The following is a 9,452-nucleotide window of genomic DNA, read 5'->3' on the forward strand; positions in this document are numbered from 1 at the left end:
CGGAACTATCCATTGATAGAACAGGTAATGGCTCATGTCCAGACAACATCCATGGTAGCAACATCAAAACTACTTGGATGACAGTCTACAAAAACATCAGGTGAATTGTGTCTTGGAGCAAGACATGATATCACTTGTTATTTTCCTTCTCAACCTTAGCTTCTTTGTCAACAAGGACAAATCCAACCTTGTACCTTTTCAATATTTTATCCATCTAGGTATGGAGTTCAACACTCCGGTGGGGCCCCATGTTGCCAAGTGGTCTAAAGTGCTTACCTTTACTGATCACTGACATCTAACCTGTCTCCTTGGGTTCAAGTCTTAGGTTCAGCCAATGTGGATATGTGAAAAACTTGCCAGTAGCTTCCCATGGGTCAGTGGTGCTTACTAGGGTTTTCTCAGGTTCTTCCTCCACCAGTTATACCAGCCACCATGTAAACCCTATCTCGCCCTGAGAAATGGCATTAAACCCAAAACAACAACAACCACAACAACACTCGGGTAAACATACTATGCGGGACAATCAATCCAACCAAGAATTCCTTCACCTGCTGGATTTATTCAATGTGGCAGCTTACCTCGTAATCGTAGTCGCCTCTTTAAGCACCCATTACAAATGATGATGACTTTGCCCATTGAACTAACCTCTCGCAATCTGCACAAATATGAAATTCCATTTCAAAAGATGGGGCAACCTCACTTGGCTCACACAGAGTATTCCTCTGCAAGCACAACCAGGAATCACAGTCTGTACAGATGAAAGACAGAGTACGGAGCCATTGCATCAAGGGAGATCACACCTCATCCTACTCTCAGAGAGTGTGTGTGTGTGTGTTTAGGATTTGTAATGTAGCTTAATGCTGAGTGCCAAGTGAGGCAGCTGTTAGTACCATTATTGTAAGTCTTTGGTATGACTCCGCCAGGGTTCGAACCCACAACCTCCCACTTCCGAGGTGGACGTTCTAACCACTAGGCTACCAGAGCGGTCTCTCTCAGAGAGGGACAGGATGATATATCAGTAGACACTTTCAGCATGGATAAAGTGGGTTATTTGTTCCACTTTGCTACACATTTTGGCTCACCAAGTTAAGGCAGTTGCCGCAAGCATTGCATTTGAGCGAAACTGTGCTCAGATATCTATGTCATGGGATGGAGGTTCGAGTCCACTTTCTCGAGCTTTTATCTCGTCGATCCCAAAAGTCTCAACTTGACATGGTGGGACTTCATAAGGATGCTGCTTCATGACTTCCACTGGATTTGTGGGGAGAAAATTTTTTTCCCTATTGAACCCATTTCCCACCATATGGGATCAATTCTCCAATCTGGTTATCTAGAAGCTGTCCCTCATACCCTAGGGGAACAGAGATGGCCTCTCCAGGGAAAGGGGATGTAACTAACTCCACTTCTTATCTATTCTCCTACGGTATTATAATTGGGTAACATATTTGAAGAAGAAACCAATTATAACACACATACACCCTCCCAGCATCCTTGCAGTTACATCCATATAGAGAGCATGCCTTCCACTCCAGTAGTAAATGATATATTCATGGTACATGTAATTGGCACCAGTACCGGGATTCACTCTAACTGCCATCTAGGTAGACAGATAGCTTTTAGCCTTTTAGATAAAAGTTTTAGCATGGAAAGGCTGGATTTGAAAGATAGTAGTAGTTCTCCTAAGGTGTTATAATTGGGTAATTATTATTGAAGAAACATATTTTAGTAGAAATATTAGGTCGTCATTTTTATAAATTAAATAAGTATAACTATTAATTAGTTATATCATATTGTACCTATAAAACTGAAATGAATTCTTCAGTTTTACATAATGTGAAAAAAAGGTCACCTGATGAAGATAGAAATTATGGTATTTGTACTTATGTAAGCTGGGAGTGGTTTTCCAGTTACATTTTTGGAAAAGCTGAGGATGGTCTTATCTGACACTGGATTTAGCATCCTTTTATTAAATTTTGGCAGAATTTTCTTATATCCTGGAAAAGTATAGTATGCTGTCCTGCTCAGAGTTGCAACTGGGTATTGTCTTGGAATTTTTTTTGTAGTTGTATGTTACAATTACATGCCAAAGCTCTGATGTCTTGTTATAGTGATACTTTAGGGCAAAATGTGATGTTTTTTTTTTTATAAATTAACTTTTCAGTCATTTTGATGAATTGTTTGGGGAGAAGGGTTGAGGATTATTTTAATGGCACTTTTAGAACATTATTGGCCATATTATGCTGATTAAATGGAAGCTAAGTGCCTTTCCCATTAAGGATGCACTGAGGCAGCTGACCTGGGCAAGTATCAAACCTGTTACTTTTGGATTACAAGTCCAGTGCTTTACCAACTGTGCAGTTGTAGCTTCATCATAACTAATACTTGTTTCATAGTTATTGATTTAGACATGCAGTAATACAGCATAATCGTGCTAATATATCAGAGTTTACACTCGTTGTACTGCTCATGATATTAAGTAGTTTGCTTTGTGTGGCTCAAGATGAAATGTCATTACATATTGACACCACTATTATGATGCCATTTTTTCCCTAGGTGTATCAAACCCCAATGCAGGAAGAGATTAGTCGTTAAAAAGATGTGGTTGTAACTTCTATTAATAAATAATTAAAATACAATATTTTATACAATTTTAAAATTTTTAATAATGGTCATATGATAGAAGATAAAGTCTGCAAAATTTATGTAAAATTTGTGGAAATATTTTATAATTTATGATGTACATTTTTACTGTTAGTTTTAACTTAAAAATAAAACGTAGTATGTGCATGAATGCTGTGCTTTGTCAACAAAGACAAAATGCAGTGTAGTCATTTTAATGAATCATATTTGCACATCACATAAATCACTACCAAAAAATATACCATATATAGTCACTCATAAGCCCAGTTAAACAACCTAGATAATAAATGGGTAGATCAGGGTCTGTGTTGTTTGTGCTGCTGAAGACTCCATAGACCCAGATTTACCAGCACATTATGCAATGTCAAATCTGAGTGTTTGTGGTTGGATTTGACTTTTAAGCAAGTACATATAGAAAGACATTTGAAAATAAAAATTATAGACAAGAAAAGTGAATTAGAGCATTTCTTTTTATGCAATGTTCAGAAGTTCATTGTTATTATAATCTGGAACTTACAAACCACTATTTGTCTACAGTTAAGAACTTTTAAGATTGCCTGTCTAGATAGAATTTGACATCTCTGTGAGTCACATATTTTCATCATGTAACTTTAATGAGCATAACATTTTTGTGAAAATTAGTTTACTCACTAACTTCCAAAAGCTTAATGCTGACTAAAATTTTGTGAATTGCAGTTACTAGAAATATGCTGTATGTGACAAAATCCTTGTTTCCATGTGTGTCTTGCTCTTTTAAATTTACTTTTCTTTAATACTTGATCCTCTTGAGTTTTTTTTGTTTATTATGTGATCATTTTTTTTCTACAATATTTAATGAATTTATCTCTTTTAAGACACCTTTGTTAAAAATTTTGCATTTAAGTTTTAAAAAAACAAACTGTGAACACTTTTAAGATTATATTATATTTGTTTCCTGTGATAATTGTACACATTCATATTTGTATATTTGGGGGTGGGGTATGAATGCTATTGATGAATTTATCATTTTAAGACCTGCATTCTGATAATTATCTATTGTGTGTATATTGATAGACTTAAAAACACAACAGGTAATTGTAGGTATTGTAGGTAACCATTTTGATAACTATATATTGTGTGTATAATAACAGACTTAAAAAAATGCCAGGAAATTGAATTGTAGGTAACCATTCTGATAATTATCTATTATGTGCATTCTGAGAGATTTCAATACACAACAGGTACATAACCCTTCTGATGATTTTTTATTGTGTGTATACTAATTAACTTAAAAACACAATAAATAATTGTAGGTAACCATTCTGATAATTATTTAATATGTGTATACTTACAGACTTAAAAACAAGACAGGTAATTTAATTGTAGGTAACCATTCTGATAATGATCTATTATGTGTATTCTGACAGATTTCAAAACACAACTGGTACATAACCATTCTGACAATTATTTATTGTGTGTATACTAATTGACTTAAAAACACAATAGGTAATTGTAGGTAACCAATCTGATAATTATCTATTGTGTGTATAATGAAACACTTACAAATACAACAGGTAATTGTAGGTAACCACTGGTATTTGATCAACTATTAAAAACTTTCCTTTTTTCTCATTGAAAACCCAGTTTATTCCAACTTTGCTTAAAGCAAAGGACAGTGCAACTGAATTTTATAAATACACCATATATTTTCCGTAAAATCTTATTCTAATACATTTTACAGCATGAGGATATTTCCATCCATCATCCATGGTCTCTGTTGATTTATCTCCTAACTTGTGCAAGTTCCGACTTCAAGTATACTGTCAGTAATTTATTATTATCCTTTTTTCTTGATTTGAGAATTACATTCATAGATCATTTGATTTACTAATGTAGGAAAGTGATATTTGTTGGGTTTGGGTAGGACTGGATATTTTTCATGTAGGAAAGTGATATTTGTAGGGGTTCAGTAAGCCTGGATATTTTTGTGTATGAAAGTGATTTTTGTTGGAGTTAGTTAGGCCTGGATATTTTTCATGTAGGAAAGTGATTTGGTTGGATTTGGGTAGGCCTGGATATTTTTCATGTAGGAAAGTGATATTTGTTGGATTTGGGTAGGCCTGGATATTTTTCATGTAGGAAAGTGATATTTGTAGGAGTTAGGTAGGCCTGGATTTTTTTTGTGTAGGAAAGTGATATTTGTTGCAGGTAGGCCTGGATATTTTTCATGTAGGAAAGTGATATTTGATGGGGTTAGGTAGGCCTGGATATGTTTCATGTATGAAAGTGATATTTGTTGGGTTTGGTTAGGCCTGGATATTTTTCATGTAGGAAAGTGATATTTGTGGGATTTGAGTAGGCCTGGATACTTTGATGTAGGAAAGTGATATTTGTGGGGGCTTAAATATTTTCATGCATGAAATTTACATTGTGAGCTTCATAAGAGTGTCCTTGCATACTGAAATAAATCATATGTTTATGAAATGTGAATTGTAAATAGAGTTCTCCCTCACAGTAAGGTCCTTCATTATAACATGGTTCATGTTATATGGGCCTTTGTTATAACATGGTTTTTGTTACAAGACCCTTCATTATAAAATGGTTCCCATTACACGGCCCTTCATTATAACATGGTTCATGTTACATGGCTCTTCATTGTAACATTGTTCCTGTTACAAGACCCTTTATTATAACATGGTTCCTGTTATAAGGCCCTTCATTATAACATGGTTCCTGTTATAAGGCCTTTCATTATAACATGGTTCCCTATTGTAAGGCCCTTTATTATAACATGGTTCTAGTTGTAAGGTCCTTCATTATCACATGGTTTTTGTTATAAGGCCCTTCATTACAACACGGTTCCTTTTATAAGACCCTTCATTATAAAATGGTTTCTGTTGTAAGGCCCTTCAATATAACATGGTTACTGTTATAAGGCCATTCATTATATCATTGTTCTTGTTATAACGTCCTTCATTACAACATGATTCCTATTGTAAGGACCTTCATGATAACATGATTTCCTTAAAAAAGAACTTTTTATAAGAGTCCTGTTCAAGACCGCTCATTATAAGATGGTTCTTGTTATAAGGGACTTCATTATAACATAGTTCCTGTTATAAAGGCCCTTTATTATAAAATGATTCCTGTTACAAGGCCCTTTATTTATAAGATGGTTCCTGTTATAAAGCCCTTTATTATAACATGATTCCTGTTACAAGGCCCTTCATTATGACACGATTCCTGTTACAAGGCCGTTCATTATAATATGGTTCCTGTTACAAAACCCTTCATTATAACATGGTTCTTGTTATAAGGTACTTCATTATAACATGATTCCTGTTACAAGGCCCTTCATTATAACATGGTTCCAGTTACAAGACCCTTCATTATAACATGGTTCTTGTTATAAGGTACTTCATTATAACATGGTTCCTGTTATAAGGCCCTTTATTATAACATGATTCCTGTTATGAGGCAAGTATGGTCATGGATTATGTTTCATTAAATCATACTAAGGTGGTCTCACTATAAGGCAGCATGAACCATGGCACCTATAGACAGTGTTATACTGTAATGAAGGAATATTAAATGTGGGTTTCTTTTATGGTCTGAATTCAATAGCAAAGGAACACTGCATGATTTTTCTCACCAGATGTATGTGGACACTAATATTTTTTAAGTTTGCTGAAATTTCTTATTTTGAAAAATTTACTTGTTTTGTTTTTAAGATTTGTGCAGTCTTCCAATTTTATTTCATTTTGGTGAGGTTTAGTTTTTTTAAATAGTTATTGATATCTGTTGAGTTTACTAAGAAGTTTCATGAAAAATAAAATACATATTGACCAATGCAAAAGTGGCAGTAAAAATGATGGATTTGCTGGTTCAAATAACTAAAGATTCACCTAAAAATGGCACATAATTGTTTTATTACAGGATTTAGGGTAAAACTTGTAAATTAATCTTGTTTCAGATTAGTAAAAAATGCCATTTTAGCTGCACACTGCTCTAGAAAAAAGATCACATCATCACATAAAAGTCAGTTATGTTGCAGCAGTGCAGTATGATGAATTATTGCAACTCACTTATATGTCAAGTCGTTTATGAAAACACATCCCATACATTAATCATGTCATTAATAACTTACAGTATATGACTGGTTGCAGAAATCCTGAAATTTAAACAAAGTGTAAATTCCCCCATAAATGCTAGATGATACTATGGGCTTTCAAATGGACCTGTTACATCTTGTGGATATATATACAAATGTTACAGATTTCAGACTGTTTGAATGATGGACAATTTTCATTGCTGATTAAATATATATTATATGATAATAATATGGGTTATTTATTATTGTTTTCTTTTTCTGAATACTGTTTTTTATTATTGTGATGTTTGGAGGATGAGAATTTAATGATGACAGATTTTATTTCTACATAACTTTATGCATGTTGCAGTCTATTTCAATCCTTTGTCTATTTACTTTATTGCAATAGGTAAAATATATAACCAATTTAAAGACAAAAATCAGCATTATTTATTGTGTTATTTCAGTAGATATGTATGAATAATTCAGTAAAGGGTGTGATTTATGTTGTCAGAAAATACAACAGATTTTCTGTGTAAATTATAACAAATAAATGCTTCAACATGTATAAACCTTGCTTTGATTATTCTGTTACCTTTATCACACTAATTTGTCTAATAAAACTTTAAAAAAACATTCGTTTTGTTTACTATAGTTTTTCCCACATGCATCACCATGTTGTACACAAAACTGCAGATAACAGTTGCAGCATGATAATGTTGTTTTACACTGAGGTTAGAACTCTTGGTTGCAGTTTTGGGCATATTAGTTACCAATCAATAATAGAGTTGTTGGTTATTTTTCTGTCAGCAAATGGTACCATCAGTTTGGTTAAACTTTAGCTTAAAGTTTTTCATTTGTTTATATTTCCATAACAACCAACAAGCAACATTACATTATATTTTCCATGATTATAAAGCTAAGACAACTCATTCTGCAAAATGTTCTTTTACCTTGGTGTCAAAGTTGCAGTCACACAAAGTTTGCATTAAGATTTTGGTTAAAGATTTGTTTTATTTGTATATCTTTCCTAAACACCTTGATAAATTATTATGTTACTTGGCATGAATCATTATGAAAGACAATTCATTCTATGACACACTTGCTTCATCCTATGAACTAGGAATCAAGGTCAGGCATAGAAAATTTGAATTGGGTTATTTTTCTTAACCCCATCAGTGGATTTTCTTCCAAATTGGAATGAGTCATTATGAAGACAAGATTATTCATTTTGCAACATTCTCAACCTCCTTATGTTTGATATCAAGAACACACATTTTAATAACAATTCTTTCATCATTGGTTCAGCATGCAGGCCCTGGATTTCTTGTTAAGTACTAATCAAAAAATCTTGGAAGAGAAACCATATCGATCTAGTGTCGGTGTGCAACTTTGTCCATCTTAATAGACCCTTTGTGTAAGCATGGTAGAAATAGATTGACAAGAGTACCAAGAATGGCACCAAAATTCATTAGCTTTTTTCTTCTTTCATAGTGACCTTTTGACCCCAACATTAACAGGTTTTCTCTTACTCCAGGTGTAATCTAACCACAAAGTTTGGCAACTGCAGATGGTACAGAACTCAAACTTTTGTGCAGAAACCATTTTTCTTCATTAAATTACAATAACCTTTGACCCTTGACCCCAAATCAATAGACTTTTTTCCCAATCTCAAATCATCCACAACTGTGGAGACTGTAGATCAGGGGTAGGCAAACCATGGCTTGCGGGCTGCATGTGGCCCGAAAAGGGTTTTCATGTGGCCTAGGAACAAGTCATCATTCGCACTGACTCTGTTTATGTTACTCTGTTTATCAAATAAACGTGCTTCTTTTGAAGTTTACGTTTTCAAATATTAACAACATATTAACTACTGAAAATTAATTATGATGTTATTTAGAAACACCTTTTGTTTTGGCTATTTCAAATATTAATTATTTTACTTAATGAACTATGCGGCCCGCAACAAGGTGTAAATTTGTGTATGCGGCACTTGTACTGGAAAGTTTGCCCACCTCTGCTGTAGATGGTGGAGAATTCTGATTCTTTTGCAGAAGCTATGCTTCAGTTACCTTGTCCGCTGACCTTTTGGTCACCAAATCTACTGGAATCTTCCATACCTCAAGTGAAAGTCATCCATAAAGTTTTGTAACTATGGATAGTGGAGAGTAATTAAAATCCAGACATGATTTTGAATTTAGTTAATATATCATGGAAAGATGACCCAGTTTTAGTGTCTAAGTCACATGCATTGGAATATGAACAAAGAAAGTTTGATGCCAACAGATCACAGTGATCCAGATTCAGTGCATAAAGCATGACCATTCCAAAGACTCTGCAATCTGGCTTGCAACAATTCAACAATAGTACCATTAACAGAACATTATACCACTGTTCATTTTCATTGTCCTCTAGCTGGATAACTTACATTTGTATGAGAAAACCGTTTTTCTTCTTTCAGTTATAGAGACACTAACCCAAAAATTGCTATGCTTCTTCTTTACCTCAGGTGTGTGAACAATGATTGATCCAAGTCAGTGAGTTGATATAATGTTATTGTACAGAAAACATATTTTTTCATGAAGTCACAATGACTTGATCTTATACCAAACTTGATAGGGTTCTTTCATGTCCCAAGTGTGAGCCATCCACAAGGTTTGATAACTATAGATGGTAGGCAACTTGATTTACGGTGTATCAATGAAATAGGTCAACAGACATACAGATAGACATACAGAACAAA

The sequence above is a fragment of the Sinohyriopsis cumingii genome, chromosome 1 (assembly GCF_028554795.1).
Source record: "Sinohyriopsis cumingii isolate HCF-2022 chromosome 1, ASM2855479v2, whole genome shotgun sequence".
Taxonomy (NCBI): domain Eukaryota; kingdom Metazoa; phylum Mollusca; class Bivalvia; order Unionida; family Unionidae; genus Sinohyriopsis; species Sinohyriopsis cumingii.